The sequence below is a fragment of the Macaca mulatta genome, chromosome 19 (assembly GCF_049350105.2).
Source record: "Macaca mulatta isolate MMU2019108-1 chromosome 19, T2T-MMU8v2.0, whole genome shotgun sequence".
In the NCBI taxonomy this organism is placed as follows: Eukaryota; Metazoa; Chordata; class Mammalia; order Primates; family Cercopithecidae; genus Macaca; species Macaca mulatta.
The window spans coordinates 13120395-13134270 of NC_133424.1; the positions used below are offsets into that span (position 1 = coordinate 13120395).

General features: G+C 48.2%; 1 pseudogene; it reads left to right on the forward strand.

Moving 5' to 3' along the window:
* Positions 1–8833: 8833 nt before the first annotated feature.
* Positions 8834–10834, forward strand: LOC717564 (phosphoglycerate kinase 1 pseudogene; annotated as a pseudogene).
* Positions 10835–13876: the final 3042 nt, after the last annotated feature.

Here is a 13876-nt window from a genome sequence, read left to right on the forward strand (position 1 = left end):
GCTGGCGTGTTTCTGCACTCAGGGTACCCTTCCTGCTTTTTCCTCCAGGACACAGAGTCGCAAGTGTGCACAGGGAATGACAGACTCGGCGTCCAGTGGAGCCATCCGCTGGCCTCAGAGTAGGAGGCCCGCCCAGGGCAGGCCGGACCACAGTGTAACAGGAGGGAGGAGGGCTTGCTTCTTTCAGGCAAGAAAATTAAAACCGACAAAGAAATAAAATTATTAAATGCATAGGAAAAACTGGAGTTTTTTTTATATTTTTTTGTTTTGTTTTGTTTTGTTTTTGAGACGGAGTCTCGCTCTGTCGCCCAGGCTGGAGTGCAGTGGCCGGATCTCAGCTCACTGCAAGCTCTGCCTCCCAGGTTTACGCCATTCTCCTGCCTCAGCCTCCCGAGTAGCTGGGACTACAGGCGCCTGCCACCTCGCCCGGCTAGTTTTTTTGTATTTTTTAGTAGAGACGGGGTTTCACCATGTTAGTCAGGATGGTCTCGATCTCCTGACCTCGTGATCCGCCCGCCTCGGCCTCCCAAAGTGCTGGGATTACAGGCTTGAGCCACCGCGCCCGGCGAAAAACTGGAGTTTTTATGACAGCGATCATCTGTAAAGAAACCAAGAGAAGGCCGGGCGCGGTGATCTGGCCACTGCACTCCAGCCTGGGCGACAGAGCGAGACTCCGTCTCAAAAAAAAAAAAAAAAAAAAAGAGAGAGAAACCAAGAGAAGTAAAGCAAACACTTGAACTACCTCAGACAAGCAGCCTGCTTCACCCGCAGTTCACAAGGAAAACCCACAATCATAAGGTTAAAAATAATTCCCAAGCGCCGGGTGCAATGGCTCACGCCTGTAATCCCGGCACTTTGGGAGGCGGAGGCAAGAAGATTGCTTAAGGTCAGGAGTTCAAGACCAGCCTAACTAACATGGTGAAACCCCATCTCTACTAAAAATACAAAAATTAGCCAGGCGTAGTAGCAGGCGCCTGTAGTCCCAGCAACTTGGGAAGCTGAGGTAGGAGAATCGCTTGAACCCGGGAATGGGAGGTTGCAGTGATCCGAGATAGTGCCATTGCACTCCAGCCTGGGCGACAGAGCAAGATTAAAAAAAAAAAAAAAAAAAAAATTCCCAAGCTTGGGAGCCGACTCTAACTGCTGAAATGGAACCCCAGTGTGGATCAGAACCTGGTGATGAGACAGGGACACTTAAGAATTCAACTCCAGGAGCTCAAGGTGCCCTCCAGTCCCCTCCTCACAATGTGGAAACACTCCTTCCTTCAAAACCCTTCATTTGTACCAGCAGGAAACTCTCACCTGCAGTCATTGTAAAGTTGTGACCTAAATAAACTGTCACGTTCCCAAACCTTTTCTCCGGGGGACAAGGCAAACCAGTCTTTCACTAAACCTGACCTTCACAGCTTTAATTCGTGTATACAAATTACAGCCTGACCCCAGCGACCCCATGGATGCTAAAACCAAAACACTGCCCAGAAAATGGCCCCAGGCGCCAAAGGTACAACCTCAGAAAAGACAGAACCCTCTGCCCCCACCCAACCACATCTGCAGATGGGTCTCCTGCTTTTCACAGCTCTGCAGCTTCTCAGAATCCACATTCCTGGCCAGGTGCGATGGCTCACGCCAGCACTTTGAGAGGCCGAGGTGGGTGAATCACCTGAGGTCAGGAGTTCGAGACCAACCTGGCCAAATGGTGAAACCAAGGGAGGAGACCACCCCTCATATCGTCTTACGCCCAATTTCTGCTTCCAAAGACAGAAGAAGTAAAAACTAAAGGCAGAAATGAAATCCACAGGCAGACAGCCCGGCGCTGCACCCTGGGCCACCCTGACCTAATCAGTTATCTATAGATTACAGACATTGTATAGAAATGCACTGTGAAAATCCCTATCCTGTTTTGTTCCGACCTAATTACCGGTGCATGCAGCCCCCAGTCCCGTACCCGCCGCTTGCTCAATCACGACCCTCTCACACACACTCCCTTAGAGTTGTGAGCCCTTAAAATGGACAGGACTTGCTCACTCGGAGAGCTCGGCTCTTGAGACAGGAGTCTCGCCGATGCCCTCGGCCAAATAAACCCCTTCCTTCTTTAACTCGGTGTCTGAGGAGTTTTGTCTGCGGCTCATCCTGCTACATTTCTTGGTTCCCTGACCGGGAAGTGAGGTGATTGGTGGATGGTCAAGGCAGCTCCTTAGGCGGCTTAAGCCTGCCCTGTGGAACATCCCTGGGGGGGACTCCGACCAGCCCGAGTGATGCGGATCCTGAGAGCCCTCCCAGGTAGGCATTTGACCCGGTGGGATGCCTCGCCAGAGCAGTGTGTGGCAGGCCCCCGTGGCTGAACACCGGGAAGGAACAGGCACTTGGAGTCTGGACATCTAAAACTTGGTAACACTAGTTTTTGAAACTTGCCCCCTCCGTTTGAGTGGAAGCGTGGCCTAATCATCCATGGCGTGCCTTTATGGGCACTTCGGTTTCGGTTTTGGTTTTGACTTGGTTTAAATTACATGACAGGACCAGTCTTGGGAACTTGCCCACTCCATTTGAGTGGAAGCGTGGCCTGATCACCCACAGCGTGCCTTTATCCACACTTTGGTTTTGGTTTTGACTTGGTTTGAATTGCTTGACAGGATTGGTCTTGGGAACTTGCCTACTCCATTTGAGTGGAAGCATGGCCTGATCACCCACCGTGCGCCTGTACCAACACTTTGGTTTTTGTTTTTGACTTGACTTGGATTGCTTGATACTTTGGTTTTGGTTTTGACGTGGCTTAGATTTCTGGATACTCTGATTTTGGTTTTGATTCTGGTTTGGCATAAACTGTAAAAGTGTGTGTGTGCCCTTTTTACCCGTTCTTTGTTTTATGGTGTGCGTGTGGTGTAAGTGTGGTGTTTTGTCTCGAGGAAATGTGGGTCACAAAGTAAATCCACCCCACTAGGAACTATGTTGAAAAATTTCAAAAAGGGATTTAAGGGAGACTATGGAGTCACCATGACACCAGGAAAACTTAGAACTTTGTGTGAGATAGACTGGCCAGCATTAGAGGTGGGTTGGCCATCAGAAGGAAGCCTGGACAGGTCCCTTATCTCGAAGGTATGGCACAGGGTAACCTGTAAGTCAGGGTACCCAGATCAGTTCCCATATATAGATTCTTGGTTACAGCTAGTTTTGGACCCCCCACAGTGGTTAAGAGGACAGGCAGCAGCAGTACTAGTAGCAAAGGGACAGTTAGTTAAGGAAAGTTCTCGCTCCACCTGCCGAGGGAAGTCGGCACCAAAAGTCCTGTCCAACCCAACACCAGGAGAATCGTGGCAGGAATTGGTACCAGCAATACCCTCTCCTTATCGGGAGGAAGGGCTCCCCACCCCTGAGCCCACAGCACCTCCACCTCCACCAGATAACCACACCCAGAGTAGTTATCTAGCCACCCAGAGTAGACAAGAGAGGAAGTGAAGCCACAGGAGAAACTCCTCCCTTGGCAGCTCGTTTATGGCCCAAGACTGGAATCCAAATGCCCCCGAGAGAGCAGTGATATACTGGGGTAGATGAGGATGGACACATGGTGGAAAGGCATGCCTTTGTGTATGAACCTTTCACCTCCGCTGACCTCCTCAATTGGAAAAATAATACTCCATCTTACACTGAAAAGCCTCAAGTTTTAATTGACTTGCTCCAAACTATTTATACAGACTCATAATCCTACTTGGGCTGATTGCCACCAGCTGCTCATGTACCTCTTTAATACACATGAAGGCAAAGGGCGCTCCAGGCGGCAACTAAGTGGCTAGAGGAGCACATCCCAGTTGATTACCAAAACCCCTAAGAATATATAAGAGTTCAGGCCGGGCGTGGTGGCTTATGCCTGTAATCCCAGCATTTTGGGAGGCCGAGGTGGGTGGATCACGAGGTCAGGAGATCGAGACCATCCTGGCTAACATGGTGAAACCCTGTCTCTACTAAAAATACAAAAAATTCGCCGGGCGTGGTGGCGGGCGCCTGTAGTCCCAGCTACTCGGGAGGCTGAGGCAGGAGAATGGTGTGAACCCGGGAGGTGGAGCTTGCAGTGAGCCGAGATTGCACCACTGCACTCCAGTCTGGCAGACACAGCGAGACTCCGTCTCAAAAAAAAAAAGAGTTCAACTGCCCGGAACAGACCCCCAATGGGACCCGAACGAGGGACCAGACATGGAGAGGCTAAGACAGTACCGTGAGGCATTAATAGAAGGTCTAAAGAAAGGGGTTCAAAAGGCTACAAATGTAAATAAAGTCTCTGAGGTCATCCAAGGAAAAGAGGTGAGTCCAGCGCAATTCTATGAAAGACTGTGTGAGACTTACCGTATATACACTCCTTTTGATCCAGATAGCCCTGAAAATCAGCGCATGATTAACATGGCCTTAGTTAGCCAAAGCACGGAAGATATCAGGAGAAAACTGCAGAAACAGGCTGGGTTTGCAGGTATGAATACCTCACAGTTACTGGAAATAGCCAATAAAGTGTTATGAATAGAGATGCAACAAGTTGCAGAGAAAGCCGTAAGGAAGATGAATGCTAGACTAGGCAAAACGCCGACTTACTGGCTGCGGCCATTAAGGGAATTCTCCCGAAAGGAGAGGGAAAGGGGGGTTCCAGGAAGAACACCCAGTCTAATCGCCCACGCTTGCGATGTAACCAGTGAGCCTATTGTAAGGAAACAGGACATTGGAAAGATAAGTGTCCCCAACTGAAGGAAAAGCAAGATGGTTTGAACAAAAGACCTCAGATAAAGACGAGGGAGCTTTGTTCAATCTGGCTGAAGGGCTGTTGAACTAAAGGGGACCGGGCTCAAGTGCCCCCAAGGAGCCCACAGTCAGGATTACAACTGGGGGCAAGGACATTAAGTTTTTGGTCGATACTGGTGCTGAACATTCAGTAGTGGCCACCCCGGGTGCCCCCTTATCCAAGAAAACCATTGATATAATCGGAGCAACAGGAGTTTCCACTAAGCAGGCTTTCTGTCTATCACAGACCTGCTCGGTGGTAGGACCTGAGATAGTTCACCAGTTCTTGTACATGCCTGGCTGTCCCTTGCCCTTGCTGGGAAGAGACTTACTTAGCAAACTGAGAGCCACCATCTCCTTTACAAAACAGGGCTCTTTACAGCGAAAGTTACCGGGAACAGGAGTTATCATGGCCCTTACGGTCCCCCAGGAAGAAGAATGGAGACTTTTTCTAACCCAGCCAGCTCAAGAGATAAAACCAGCTCTAGCTAAGTGATGGTCCCGAGTATGGGCAGAGGATAACCCTCTGGGACTGGCGGTCAACCAAGCCCCTGTATTCATAGAAGTTAAGCCTGGGGCCCAACCAATTAGACAAAAGCAGTATCGGGTTCCCAGAGAAGCTGGGAATCCAGGTTCATCTCAGGCGCTTGAAAGCCTATGGAATTATAGTTCCTTGCCAGTCTCCATGGAACACCCCGCTCCTGCCTGTCCCTAAGCCAGGGACCAAGGTCTACCGACCAGTACAGGACTTGCGCTTGGTCAACCAAGCTACAGTGACTCTGTACCCAACAGTTCCTAACCCTTACACATTGTTAGTGCTGCTGCCACTACCTGTCTGGACTTAAAAGATGCTTTCTTTAGCATCAGAATAGCTCCTGAGAGCCAGAAGCTGTTTGTCTTTCAGTGGGAAGATCGGGAGTCAGGTGTCACTACTCAGTACACTTGGACCCGGCTTCCCCAAGGGTTCAAGAACTCCTCTACTGTCTCAGCAATCTTGGCTCACTGCAACCTCCGCCTCCCAGGTTCAAGCAATTCTCCTGCCTCGGCCTCCCGAGTAGCTGGTACTGCAGGCGCACACCACCACGACCGGCTAATTTTTGTATTTTTAGTAGAGACTAAAAATACATACTAAAAATACAACACCATGTTGGTCAGGCTAGTCTCGACCCCCTGACCTCGTGATCCACCCGCCTTGGCCTCCCAAAGTGCTGGGTTTACAGGCGTGAGCAACCACGCCTGGGTTTTTGTTTTATTTTGTTTTTAGACAGCTTCTCACTCTGTCACTCAGGCTGGAGTGCAACGATGGGATTTCAGCTCACTGAAACCTCCACCTTGTGGGTTCAAGCGATTCTCCTGCCTCAGCCTCCCGGGCAGCTGGAATTACAGGTACCCACCACCATGCCCTGCTAAATTTTTTTGTATTTTTGTAGAAATGGGATTTTACCACGTTTGCCTGGTTGGTCTCAAACTCCAGACCTCAGGTGATCCGCTGGCCTCAGTCTCCCAAAATGCTGGGATTACAGGCGCGAGCCAAGGCACCTGGCCTTTCCTAGGAATTTTAAAACAAAAGGTACAAAATATATTAGTTTACTAACTCTACATGTGTCATTGCACTCCATCCTGGGCAACAAGAACAAAACTCCATCTCAAAAATAAATAAATAAATAAATAATAAAATTCCTAGAAAATATTGTCTTCCGAAAATTTAGGCATTTTTGCCCACTGGGTTGATGGAAACAGAAAGGGTTCTAGGCCAGAATGTTCATATTTCGAACACTTTCAAATTATAACTATTGTTACATGTTTGCAGTTTATTCAAGACTGCTGTTACACAGTGGACAAATTAACTCCTTACTTCAAATATCTAGTCTACCTAGATGTTTGGAAGTGTCCCATGTATATTAAATGTAGAGGTAGTGAAATATCACTTTGTAAATATCTTTTTGTTAAAATTTATAGGAAACACTGCCTTTTGGAAATTGAATTGTTTAACCACCTTCGTGAGCAGTGTAGTACTGTCTATACTTGTTGGATAGTTTAGAGGAGGTGGGAGGGAAGAAATCTCAAAAGATCAGTGTGTTCATACTTGCACATTTTCAGACACTATTTTTCTATATGTTTTGTGCACTTTGTTTTGCTCTCTATATAGCATATATAATGGGCAAATGCATCCTAATTTTGCAACATCTAATTGCTAGATGTTAAAGAGGTTGCCAGTGTATGATAAAGTACTTAGTAAATTTAGCATATTTTGTACACTTTGTGTTGAAATTCATAGGAAACTTGTCTTCTGTGAATGACTTTTGGATAGGAATTTGTTCAACCATCTCTAAGCATTACACATGCCTGTACTTGTCCACTGGATTGAAAGCAGAGAGAAAGAAGTAAGGAGGGAATTGTTCAAGGCCAAAGTGGTCATTTTTTTTAAAAATTTTTTTTGAGACGGAATCTCGCTCTGTCACCCAGGCTGGAGTGCAGTGGCGCAATCTCAGCTCCCTGCAAGCTCCACCTCCCAGGTTCACGCCATTCTCCTGCCTCAGCCTCCCAAGTAGCTGGGACTACAGGTGCCCACCACCACGCCCAGCTAATTTTTTTGTATTTTTAGTAGAGATGGGGTTTCACCGTGTTAGCCAGGATGGTCTCCATCTCCTGACCTCGTGATCCACCCGCCTCGGCCTCCCAAAGTGCTGGGATTACAGGTGTGAGCCACTGCGCCTGGCCCAAAATGGTCATATTTAGGAGATACCTTAGATGATAACCATGGTTACACGTGTGGAACTTTACTGAACAGTGCTGTGTACATGGTGGACAAGTTATATGAAATATCTAGTCTTTCTAGATATTTGGAAGTGCTTCATGTATTTAAAAGTAGTAGTAGAATAACACTGTTTTTTTGTTTTGTTTTTTGCTTGTTTTTGTTTTTGTTTGAGACAGAGTCTCACTCTGTCGCCCAGGCTGGAGTGCAGTGGCACGATATCGGTTCACTGCAACCTCTGCTTCCTGGGTTCAAGTGATTCTCCTGCCTCAGCCTCCTGAGTAGCTGGGATTACAGGGACGCACCACCATGCCCAGCTAATTTTTGTATTTTTAGTAGAGACAGGGTTTTACCATGTTGGCCAGGCTGGTCTTGAACTCCTGACCTCAGGCAATCCATTCACCTAGGCTTGGATTACATTCATGAGCCACTGCGCCTGGCGAATAATACTTTTTGTAAATAACTTTTAATAACTGTTCGAGCTGGGCACAGTGGCTCACGCCTGTAATCCCAACACTGTGGGAGGCTGAGGCTGGTAAATCATTTGAGGTCAGGAGTTCCAGAACAGCCTGGCCAGCATGGCAAAACCCCACCCCGTCTCTACTAAAAACACAAAAATTAGCTGGACTTGATGGTGAGCGCCTGTAATCCCAGCTACTCAGGAGGCTGAGGCATGAGAAATCGCTTGAACCCGGGAGGCAGAGACTGCAGTGAGCTGAGATCGTGCCGCTGCACTCCAACCTAGGTGAAAAAGTGACTCTGTCTCAAAAAAGAAAAGAAAAAAGAAAAAAACTGGTAGGAAATACTGTTTGGAAGTAGAATTGTTGAACCACCTCTGTGAACAGTGTACTCTCTGTACTTGTTCATTCAGTTGAGGGAGGTGGGCGGGATGAAATTTCCTGATTGGGACATTGTACTACAGCTATGCAACATGTTACCACTGAGAGAAAATGGCTGTGTTATTTCCTACATGTGAATCTGCAATGACCTCAAAATACATTTTTGTTAAAAAGTACACCACTGTGAAACCCCGTCTCTACTAAAAAATACAAAAAACTAGCCGGGCGCGATGGCGGGTGCCTGTAGTCCCAGCTACTCGGGAGGCTGAGGCAGGAGAATGGCGTGAACCCGGGAGGCGGAGCTTGCAGTGAGCTGAGATCCGGCCACTGCACTCCAGCCTGGGCGGCAGAGCGAGACTCCGTCTCAAAAAAAAAAAAAAAAAAAAAAGTACACCACTGGATTCTGCAAGCCTCCGGAGCACGTCGGTAGCCAGCTCCCCTCACTGAATCACCGAGTTCTCTCCCCAGCTGTATTTCCAAAATGTCGGTTTCTAACAAGCTGACCCTGGACAAGCTGGACGTGAAAGGGAAGCCAGTCATTATGAGAGTCGACTTCAATGTTCCTATGAAGAACAACCAGATAACAAACAACCAGAGGATTAAGGCTGCTGTCCCAAGCATCAAATTCTGCTTGGACAATGGATCCAAGTCAGTAGTTCTTACGAGACACCTAGGCCGGCCTGATGGTGTCCGTATGTCTGACAAGTACTCCTTAGAGCCAGTTGCTGCAGAACTCAAATCTCTGCTGGGCAAAGATGTTCTGTTCTTGAAGGACTGTGTAGGCCCAGAAGTGGAGAAAACCTGTACCAACCCAGCTGCTGGGTCTGTCATCCTGCAGGAGAACCTCCGCTTTCAGGTGGAGGAAGAGGGAAAGGAAAAGATGCTTCCGGAAACAAGGCTAAAGCCGAGCCAGCCAAATTAGAAGCTTTCCAAGCTTCACTTCCCAAGTTAGGGGATGTCTATGTCAGTGATGCTTTTGGCACTGCTCACAGAGCCCACAGCTCCATGGCAGAAGTCAATCTGCCACAGAAGGCTGGTGGTATTTTTGTTTTTTTGTTTTTGTTTTTTGTTTTTTGGTTTTTTTTTTAATGAAGAAGGAGCTGAACTACTTTGCCAAGGACTTGGAGAGCCCAGAGCGACACTTTCTGGCCATCCTGGGCAGAGCTAAAGTTGCAGACAAGATCCAGCTGATCAAGAATATGCTGGACAAAGTCAATGAGATGATTATTGGTGGTGGAATGGCTTTTACCTTCCTTAAGGTGCTCAACAACATGGAGATTGGCACTTCTCTGTTTGATGAAGAGGGAGCCAAGATTGTCAAAGACCTAATGTCTAAAGCTGAGAAGAATGGTGTGAAGATTATCTTGCCTGTTGACTTTGTCGCTGCTGGCAAGTTTGATGAGAATGCCAAGACCGGCCAAGCCACTGTGGCTTCTGGCATATCTGCTGGCAGGATGGGCTTGGACTGTGGTCCTGAAAGCAGCAAGAAGTATGCTGAGGCTGTCACTTGGGCTAAGCAGATTGTGTGGAATGGTCCTGTGGGGGTTTTTGGGGTTTGGGGGGTTTGTTTGTTTACTTTGAGATGGAGTCTCACCATGTCACCCAGGCTGGAGTGCAATGGCGTGGTCTTGGCTCACTGCAACCTCTGCCTCCCTGATTCAAGTGATTCTCCTGCCTCAGCCTCCCGAGTAGCTGGGACTACTGGCTTGTGCCACCACACCCGACTAATTTTTGTATTTTTAGTAGAGACTGGGGTTTCACCATGTTGGCCAGGCTGGTCTCAAACTCCTGACCTCGCGATCCGCCCACCTCAGCCTCCCAAAGTGGGGGATTACAGGCGTGAGCCACCATGCCCGGCCTGGAATTTCATCTTGTTTCCATGCTAAGTAGTAAAACGGTGACAAAGCTAATCAGAATAAGCTACATCAAAAGAGAACTAAGCTAACACGGCTCACTTTTTTTTAACAGGCAAAATATAAATATATGAGCTCTAGAATGCACAGTGGTTTAGTCACTAAGAAATTCAAATGGGGGCCGGGCGCGGTGGCTCAAGCCTGTAATCCCAGCACTTTGGGAGGCCGAGACGGGCGGATCACGAGGTCAGGAGATCGAGACCATCCTGGCTGACACTGTGAAACCCCGTCTCTACTAAAAACTACAAAAAACTAGCCGGGCGAGGTGGCGGGCGCCTGTAGTCCCAGCTACTCCGGAGGCTGAGGCAGGAGAATGGCGTGAACCCGGGAGGCGGAGCTTGCAGTGAGCCGAGATCGCGCCACTGCACTCCAGCCTGGGCGGCAGAGCGAGACTCCGTCTCAAAAAAAAATAAAAAATAAAAAAAATAAATTCAAACGGGATCTTGAAGAATGTAGGCAAATCCAGGGTGCAGTAAAGATGAGCTGAGATGCCGCGTCACTGTTTAAGGGCTCGTGGCACTGCATCTCTCGACCACTAGCTGAATCTTGACATGGAAGCTTTTAGCTAACGCCAAGTGGAGATGCAGAAAATGCTAAGTTGACTTAGGGGCTGTGCACAGGAACTAAAAGGCAGGAAAGTACTAAATATTGCCGAGAGCGTCCATCCCCAGGATGGACTTTACCTTGCAGGAGCTCTAAACTGGCACCACCCCCAGTGCTCACATGGCTGACTTTATCCTCCGTGTTCCATTTTGCACAGCAAGTGGCAGTGTCTCCACCACCTATGATGGTAATGCAGCCCCTAGAAGTTGCTTTCACCACCTCATCCATGAGGGCTTTGGTCTCCCAAAGTGCTTGGATTACAGGTGGGCGAATCACTTGAGATCAGGAGTTCGAGACCAGTCTGGCCAAAATGGTGAAACTCCATCTCTACTAAAAATACAAAAATTAGCCGGGCGTGGTGGCGAGCACCTGTAATCCCAGCTACTTTGGAGGCTGAGGCAGGAGAATCACTTGAACCCAGGAGGCAGAGGTTGCAGTGAGCCAAGATCGTGCCACTGCACTTTATCCTGAGCGACAGGGTGAGACTCCATCTCAAATACTACTACTACTACTAAATAATAGTAATGAAAAGACACCAGAGACCTCTCTTCCTGTCACCCCCATGCCCTCTCCCCAACTTGAGGACACAACCAGAAAGTAGCCATCTTTGAGCCAGGAAGAAAGCCCTCACCAAGAACAGAATCTACTGTCATTTTGACTTTGGACTTTGTGGTGTCAAGAATCGTATTTTGTTATCATATTATATTTTGTTATTTTGTAATCGTATGGTATTTTGTTATAGTGGCTCAAGAAGAGTAAAAGACAGAAATGGCAAGAAAGTTAAACCTATCCCAGTAGAGGTTTGTCATGCAGGGGACACAGTGTTGGGTTTAGGCTTGAGCTTTGGAGTTGGAAAGAATTGAGTTCACACCTAGGCTGGGGACCTTGGACAAGTCCCTTGAGTTCTCTGAACCTCAATAGCCCCTTCTATAAAACGAAGATAATAAAGCTGTTGTGAATGCACCTTGAAACTGCAAGACACATGTCTAAGCACCAGGTAGGCACTCAATAAACAGCAGTAGTGCTATTCTTTTTATTAATGTCTTTCTAGTTATTCATGCTAATGATACAGTGGGACAGGCAGAACTGGGTCTTCAAGACTTCAGGTGCCAGGCTGAGGAGCTTGGACTTGCACTTGAGAGCACTAGGGAGCGATGGGAGGTGTGTGAGCAGGGGAGAGACAGAAAAATGTCCCTTTGGTGCTGGGGTGAATGACTAGGAATTCAAGTTTGGGAGACCAAGGAGGACACTTTGACAGGTACCCAGGTGAGTGTCTAGACCTGGGTGGTGGCAATCGGGATGATGGGAGTGAGAAGAAATAAGTAGGCTGGGCTTGGTGGCTCATGCCTGTAATCCCAGCACTTTGGGAGGCCAAGGTGGGTAGATCACCTGCAGTCAGGAGTTCAAGACCAGCCTGGCCAACATGGTGAAACCACGTCTCTGCTAAAAATACAAAAATTACCCAGGTGGGGCTGGGCACTGTGGCTCACGCCTGTAGTCCCAGCACTTTGGGAGGTCAAGGCGGGCAGATCACGAGGTCAGGAGTTCGAGCCCAGGCTGGCTGACATAATGAAACTCTATCTCTACTAAAAATACAAAACTTAGCCAGGCGTGGTGGTACGTATCTGTAATCCCAGCTACTCGGGAGGCCGAAGCAGGAGAATTGTTTCAATCCGGGAGGTGGAGGTTGCAGTGAGCCGAGATCATGCTAGTGTACTCTAGCCTGGGCAACAAGAGCAAGACTCTGTCTCAAAAAAAGAAAAAAAGGCCAGGTGCGGTGACTCAAGCCTGTAATCCCAGCACTTTGGGAGGCCAAGATGGGCGGATCACGAGGTCAGGAGATCGAGACCATCCTGGCTAACACGGTAAAACCCCATCTCTACTAAAAAACACAAAAAACCAGCCAGGCGAGGTGGCAGGCGCCTGTAGTCCCAGCTACTTGGGAGGCTGAGGCAGGAGAATGGCGTAAACCCAGGAGCCAGAGCTTGCCATGAGCTGAGATCCGGCCACTGCACTCCAGCCTGGGCGACAGAGCGAGACTCAGTTTCCAAAAAAAAAAGAAAAAAAAGAAAAAAAAATTATCCAGGCATGGTGGCAGGCGCCTGTAATCACAGCTGCCCAGGAGGCTGAGGCAGGAGAATCACGTGAACCCACGATGTGGAGGTTGCAGTGAGCCGAGATCGCGCCACTGCACTCCAGCCTAGGTGACAGAGTGAGGCTCCGTCTCAAAAAAATAATAATAATAAATAAATACATATATAAATAAGTAGTTAAGTAGTTCAGGATGAGTATTGGGTATAGGGCTTGAATGGTAACTCCATGACCCAGGTCGGAAGTAGCAGTTAAGAGGGGTTGGGGTCGGGGTATCAATGTCAGTTTTCACTTTGCCTAGAATGTTTTTTTCCTTGTGTCTTTCTGAAATTTTCTTACTGGTCCTTGGAGACACTGCCCAAAGATCCCTCCTCTGAGAATCGCCCTGGAACACGTGTGGTTTGCAATTTCCTGCAAAGCTGTTACTTATGATGTTATCCTACAAACATCTAAATCCCGGCATATGAGTTTCTCTAGGGCAGTCTCTGACTGGTTTCATTGTAGGATTTGTCCACGCCCTGCATACGCCTGGTACCAAAAAAGGAAACTGGGTCTGCAGGACGTTGCTGCAGTTCAGGCGTTGGCTGCGTGGGAGCAGAAGTACAAAGTCAAAGCATCTGGAAAAAGCGCTCAGGTTGTGGGACCAGCAGAGCATCACTGAGGACGTCCCTGATCGTGAACTACGTCTTTTTATCTGTTTTAAAGGGGTGTGAGGCACTAGGATCCAGTTTTGTCCACCTAACCCACCCACCCAGCGACCCACACCCTGTAGCCCGTAGTTGGAGGATAATTACACAAAACCTAAATCAGATCAGTCTTTCCTCTGCTCAGAACCTCTTTTTTTTTTTTTTTTTTTTTTTGAGATGGAGTCTCGCTCTGCTGCCCAGTCTGAAGTGCAGTGGGGCAATCTTAGCTCA